Consider the following 7,233-nt stretch of genomic DNA (forward strand, 5'->3'; position numbering starts at 1 on the left):
TTTAAAAATGAAGTGATGATACGCAAGCAGTATAGCACAGACACAACCTCCTCATGTGGGAGGCTCTTGGAGGCATCAAGGGAGTATGAGCAATGGGCGGTGATAGCCGACGGAGTGGGAGGTGGTGGTGGGAATTGGTGATTGCTTGATCGTTGGACAACAGTCCAATATAGAAGAGTCGATATTTCATCTTTTTGAGGAGTCACATAGCCGTAGGAGGATTGGTGAGCAGGTGATTACGTGCCTATGAGCTATGCACGGTTTAAGGAACATGAGATTTAGGGTTGGGCCATAGGAGTTGTATGTTGACCCACATGTCATAAGAACTATTTTCATTTTATTTTTATTTTTTGGGTATCCATGGGCACAAGTTCATACCCATGCACTACCCATATTATTTGCGGGTATGGATATCCATACCCGCGGGTATAAAATCTCTCCAAGTCATGCCCATGCCCATTATTTTCGGGTAGGGTACCCGTGGGTAACCATACCCATGGGTAAAACTACCATCCTTATATATCCGGGTAAAAATCATGTTAAAATTTCAGCCCAGTCGGAGTTACGGATCTCCGGGTATTTAAGATATGGTGAAAGGCTAGAAACAGGGGTCGTGAAACAGAAGAGAAACAGATAGATAAATCCAATCTCGGAGGGGCTCTTGCCCCTCCGCCGCCATGTAGGCCATCGACCAGAGGGGAAACCCTTCTCCCATCTAGGGGGAGGTCAAGGAAGAAGAAGAAGAAGAAGGAGGAGGAGGAGGAGAGAGGGCTCTCTCCCTCTCTCCTGGTGGCGCGGGAACGCCGCCGGGGCAATCATCATGACGACGAACTACACCAACAACTTTGCCGCCGTCATCACCGACTCTCTCCCCCTCTATGCAGCGGTGTAACACCTCTTCCCCCCACTGTAAGCTATAGTCAAACATAGTGCTCAACACTATATATTATTATCCAATTATATGTGGCTATCCTATGATATTTGAGTAGATCCGTTTTGTCCTATGGGTTTATTGATGATCGTGATTGGTTTGAGTTGTATGTTTTATTATTGGTGCTGTCCTATGGTGCTCTCCGTGTCGCGCAAGTGTGAGGGATCCCCACTGTAGGGTGTTGCAATATGTTCATGATTCGCTTATGGTGGGTGTCGTGAGTGATAGAAGAACATACCCGAGTAAGTGGGTTGTTGCGTATGGGAGTAAAGAGGACATGATACTTTAGTGCTATGGTTGGGTTTTACCTTAATGATCTTTAGTAGTTGCGGATACTTGCTAGAGTTCCAATCATAAGTGCATATGATCCAAGTAGAGTAAGTATGTTAGCTTATGCCTCTCCCTCATATAAAATTGCAATAATGATTACCGGTCTAGTTATCGATTGCCTAGGGACAAATAACTTTCTTGTGACAAAAAGCTCTCTACTAAAACTAACTTAATTGTTACTTTATCTAAACAGCCCCTAGATTTTATTTACGTGTTATTTATTATCTTCAAAACCTATCCTAGTTCACCTACAATGTACTTCTAGTTTCATACTTGTTCTAGGTAAAGCAAACAATAAGCGTGCATAGAGTTGTATCGGTGGTTGATATAACTTGAAGGGAATATAAATTCTACCTTTAGCTCCTTGTTGGGTTCGACACTCTTACTTATCGGGAAGGGCTACAATTGATCCCCTATACTTGTGGGTTATTAGGCACAAACACTAACTAAAACATAAAAACACAATCATAACAGTAGCATAATTGTGTCAACACACAAAAAATAGAAATAAAAAGATAAAACATATTTTATTCATTGGGTTGCCTCCTAACAAGCGCTATTGTTTTATGCCCGTAGCTAGGCATAGATAATTTCAATGACGCTCGCATGAAAGACAAGAATTGATGCACAAAGAGAGCGTCATATAGTATGTGAAAAAACAAGTTTAAATTTAACATACTTCCTATGCATAGGCATTTTATGGGAATTTTTTTATCAGGACAGGCAATTTCTAGCATATGCAAATAGGAAGAACGAAGCATTAATAATTTCAACATGAAGATAGGTAATTTAGTAACATGAGAATTTCTACAACCATATTTCCGTTTCTCATAATAATTGCATGTGGGATCATATTCAAATTCAACAATATAGCTATCACGTAAAATATTCTCTTCATGATCCACATGCATGCAAAGTTAACACTCTTCCAAAATAGTGGGATTATCATCAAATAAAGTCATGACCTCTCCAAACCCACTTTTAACAAAAATTTCATATGATTGATCATTCTCCAAAGTAGTGGGATCATTATTACCTAGAGTTGACACTCTTCTAAACCCACTTTCAATATTATTGCAAACACTATTATCAATATCATATTCATCATGAGGCTTAAATAAATTTCCAAGACCATAAGAAGAATCACTCCAATCATGATTTTGCAATAAGTGGTGGACATAGCAAAATTAGCACCCCCAAGCTTAGGGTTTTGCATATTGTAAACACAATTAACATTAATATAATTTATAACAACATAATTGCAATCATGCTTTTAATTCAAGAAGCTATCGTGAATCACTTTCTAAATTTCTTCTTTTAACACTTCATCACAATTTTCAGATTCACGAATCTCAAGCAAAACTTCATAAAGATAATAGGGTGCACTCAACTCACTAGCAATTGGTTCGTCATAATTGGATCTTTTGAAAAGATTAGCAAGTGGATGAGAATCCAAATCAATAGATTTTTAGCAAGCGAAGATGCAAGCAAATAGAAGGCACATGGAACCCAAGCAAAGATAGCAAACGAACAAAAGGGCAAACAGAAAATATTTTTGTGTTTTTGTAAAAACATTTTAGAAGTGGGGGAGATGAAAATGAGAGGAAAATGGCAAATAAAGTAAACTACAAGGAGATGATATTTTTGATTGGGTACCTGATAGATGTTGATGATGTCTCCCCGGCAACGGCACCAGAAATTCTTCCTGATTGCTTGTATTTGCGTTGGTAATTACCCGAAGAGGAGGGGATGATGCAGCACAACAATAGTAAGTATTTCCCTCAGTTATGAAACCAAGGTTGTCAATCTAGTAGGAGAACCAAGCAACACTATGTAAACAGCACCTGCACACAAATAACAAATACTTGCAATCCAACGCGTAAGAGGGGTTGTCAATCCCTCCTCGGTATTGAGATAGATTAAATTGTATAGGTTTTGATAAATAGATCTAGCAAAAACACAAAATAAAAGAAGTAAAGAAAAAGTGCAGCAAGGTATTTTTGGGTTTTTTGGAATAATAGATCTGAAAACAATATGATAGGAAATAGACCCGGGGGGCGTAGATTTCACTAGTGACTTCTCTCGAGAAAATAGCATACGGTGGGTAAACAAATTATTGTTGGGCAATTGATAGAAGAGCAAATAATTATGAAGATATCCAAGGCAATGATCATGTATATAGGCATCACTTCCAAGATTAGTAGACCGAACTATTCTGCATCTACAACTATTACTCCACACATCGACCGCTATCTAGCATGGATCTAGTGTATTAAGTTCGTGGAAAAACGGAGTAATGCAATAAGAACAATGACATGATGTAGACATGATCTATTCATGTAGGAATATTGTGACGCCCCCGATTTGACCGTACACTAATCTTGCACGCAAATGTGTACGATCAAGGTCAGGGATTCACGGGAAGATATCACAACACAACTCTACAACATAAATAAGTCATACAAGCATCATAATACAAGCCAGGGGCCTCGAGGGCTCGAATACAAGTGCTCGATCATAGACGAGTCAGCGGAAGCAACAATATCTGAGTACAGACATAAGTTAAACAAGTTTGCCTTAAGAAGGCTAGCACAAACTGGGATACAGATCGAACGAGGCGCAGACCTCCTGCCTGGGATCCTCCTAACTACTCCTGGTCGTCGTCAGCGGCCTGCACGTAGTAGTAGGCACCTCCAGTGTCGTAGGTGTCGTCGTCGATGGTGGCGTCTGGCTCCTGGACTCCAGCATCTGGTTGCGACAACCAGATAGAAAGGAAAGGGGGAAAAGAGGGAGAGAAGCAACCGTGAGTACTCATCCAAAGTACTCGCAAGCAAGAAGCTACACTACATATGCATGGGTATATGTGTAAAGGGGCATATCAGTGGACTGAACTGCAGAATGCCAGAATAAAAGGGGGATAGCTAGTCCTGTCGAAGACTACGCTTCTAGTCATCTCCATCTTGCAGCATGTAGAAGAGAGTAGATTGAAGTCCTCCAAGTAGCATCGCATAGCATAATCCTACCCGGCGATCCCCTCCTCGATGCCCTGTTAGAGAGCGATCACCGGGTTATATCTGGCACTTGGAAGGGTGTGTTTTATTACGTATCCAGTTCTAGTTGTCATAAGGTCAAGGTACAACTCCGGGTCGTCCTTTTACCGAGGGACACGGCTATTCGAATAGATAAACTTCCCTGCAGGGGTGCACCACATAACCCAACACGCTTGATCCCATTCGGCCGGACACACTTTCCTGGGTCATGCCCGGCCTCGGAAGATCAACACGTCGCAGCCCCACCTAGGCTCAACAGAGAGGTCAGCACGCCGGTCTAACCCTATGCGCGCAGGGGTCTGGGCCCATCGCCCTATGCACACCTGCACGTTGCGTACGCGGCCGGAAGCAGACCTAGCCCCCCTTAATACAAGCGCGAGCTTACGGTCCAATGCGGCGCGCGCCACTCAGTCGCTGATGTCAAGAAGAGCTTCGGCTGATACCACGACGCCGGGATACCCATAACTACTCCCGCGTAGATGGTTAGTGCGTATAGACCAAATGGCCAGACTCAGATAAAATACCAAGATCTCGTTAAGCGTGTTAAGTATCCGCGAAAGCCGACCAGGGCCAGGCCCACCTCTCTCCTAGGTGGTCTCAACCTGCCCTGTCGCTCCGCCATAAGTAACCGTCGAGGGCCGTCAGGAACCCAGGCCCACCTCTACCGGGGTGGAGCCACCTGTCCTTTCAGCCCCCTCATCAGAATCACTTGCGGGTACTCCTCGAGCCGACCCGACTTTAGTCACCACATGTGTCATGTATATATTGTATATAGTATATACCCGTGATCACCGCCCAGGTGATCACGGCCCGATAGTATAGCACAGCAGATGGACAAGAATGTAGGGCCACTGATGGAAAACTAGCATCCTATACTAAGCATGTAGGATTGCAGGTAAAGGTAACAACAGTAGTAGCAAGGATAGGCTATGCATCAGGATAGGATATCGGAAAGCAGTAACATGCTACACTACTCTAATGCAAGCAGTATATAGAAGAATAGGCGATATCTGGTGATCAAGGGGGGGCTTACCTGGTTGCTCTGGCAAGAAGGAGGGGTCGTCAACTCCGTAGTCGAACTGGGTAGCAGCAGCGTCGGTCTCGTAGTCTACCGGAGAAGGAGAGGGGGAAGAAACAGTAAATACGGAGCAATCAAAGCATCACAAAACATAAGGAGGCAAAACGCGGTGCTAGGTATGCCCTAACGCGGTAGTAAGTGATACCGGCGAAGGGGGAAAACATCCGGGAAAATATCCCTGGTGTTTCACGTTTTCGGACAAAAGGACCGGAGGGGAAAGTTGCGAGTTCGATAGGTTAGAGAGGTGTGGTGGACGAACGGACTGCGTATCCGGATTCGTCTCGTCGTTCTGAGCAACTTTCATGTTGAAAATATTTTAATCCGAGTTACGGATTAAAAGATATCATTTTCTAAAGATTTTATTAATTTCTGGAATTTAATTAATTATTTAATTTAATTCGAAATTTGGATTTACGACATCAGCATGAGGTCATGCTGACGTCAGCAGTCAACGTTGACCGTTGACCTGGTCAACTTGACAGGTGGGTCCCACCTGTCGGTGACTGTTAGCTAATTAACTACTGTTTAGTTAAATTAATTAACAAATTAGATTAGTTTAACAGCATTAATTAACTTAATTAATTTAATTAATTAATTAATTAAAATTGTTTTTATTCTTATTTTATTTATTTATTTATTTATTAATTTTTATTAATTAATTTATTATTATTATTATTAATTTATTTTATTTATTATTTTTATTTTTATTTTTATTTTATTTACGTTCTGGGGGCGGGGCCCCCGTGTCAGTGGCTCAGGGGGGGCAGCGGGCGCTACTGGGCGTCGAGCACAGCCCGATCTGGCGCAGCGGACGCCCGCCTGAACGGGCAAAATCGGGGCGCGGGCGGGTGGCTCGCCGGAGCCCGGCCACGGACGGCACCGGCGGACGGCGGCGGGTCGGCGAACGGCGGCGATGTTGGGTAGCGCACGGTGGGCGCCCACGGGAAGGAGGCCACGAGCGTGCCCGCAGGCGAGGCGCAGGGCGCGGCCACGCTTCGGGCGCGGACACGGCGAACAAGGGCAGGCCCGTGGCGCGAGGCTTCGCGATGAGCAGGGGGAAGGGGCGGGGGAAGACGGGCACGGCCGGTCGGAGTAGCGCGTGGCCAGGGCGCGGCCGGCCGCGGTGAGCGCGGGGACGGAACGCGCGAGGCGCGGCGACAGTCGCGGGGGGGGGGGAGTGCGAGGAGAGGGGGCGGGAGCCCGGGGCCTCACCGCGGGTCCGTAGGGATAAGGGCAGTGGGCGCGGGGAGGACGACGGGGACGAGGCGACGAGCTCGGAGGCGGTTCGGTGACGGAGAGGGGCTCCACGCGGCGACGTCGGCCTCAGGCCGCCGCGGTTCTCGGGGGCGAGGCGGCAGGCGCGGCGAGGGGCACCGCTGAGGGAGAGGGGAAGGGAGCGCGAGGATGAGGGCGGGGGCCGGCGAGGTCCAGGCGGCGGCGCGGGCGGGGACGGGCGCCGACGTCGGGGTTCGGCCCGATCCAGTTCTGGATCGGGGGATGGGGAGCGAGAGGGGGAGTGGGTGGAGGTGTCGGTGAGTGGGGGGGTGGATAAGGTGTCGGTGGGGGGTGGGTGGCCGGCCGGCTGGGCCTGGGGTCGGCCCAGTTGGGCCAGGGTCCAGTGGGGGGAGGGGGTTCCTCCTTTCTTTCTTTTTTTCTGTTTGTTTTCTCTGTTGCATTTTCTTTTCTTTTTAGTAGTTTTCTATTTTGTTTTCTATTTATCTTAGTTTTATAAATTAGGAAAATAGTTTCTAAATTAGTGTTATGGTTTAACCCACTGCCACAAAAAGTTTCACTCCTAACTAAAATAGTTTGATATTTTATAAATGGTAAAAGGCATTTAATTA

The sequence above is a fragment of the Aegilops tauschii genome, chromosome 7 (assembly GCF_002575655.3).
Source record: "Aegilops tauschii subsp. strangulata cultivar AL8/78 chromosome 7, Aet v6.0, whole genome shotgun sequence".
Taxonomy (NCBI): domain Eukaryota; kingdom Viridiplantae; phylum Streptophyta; class Magnoliopsida; order Poales; family Poaceae; genus Aegilops; species Aegilops tauschii.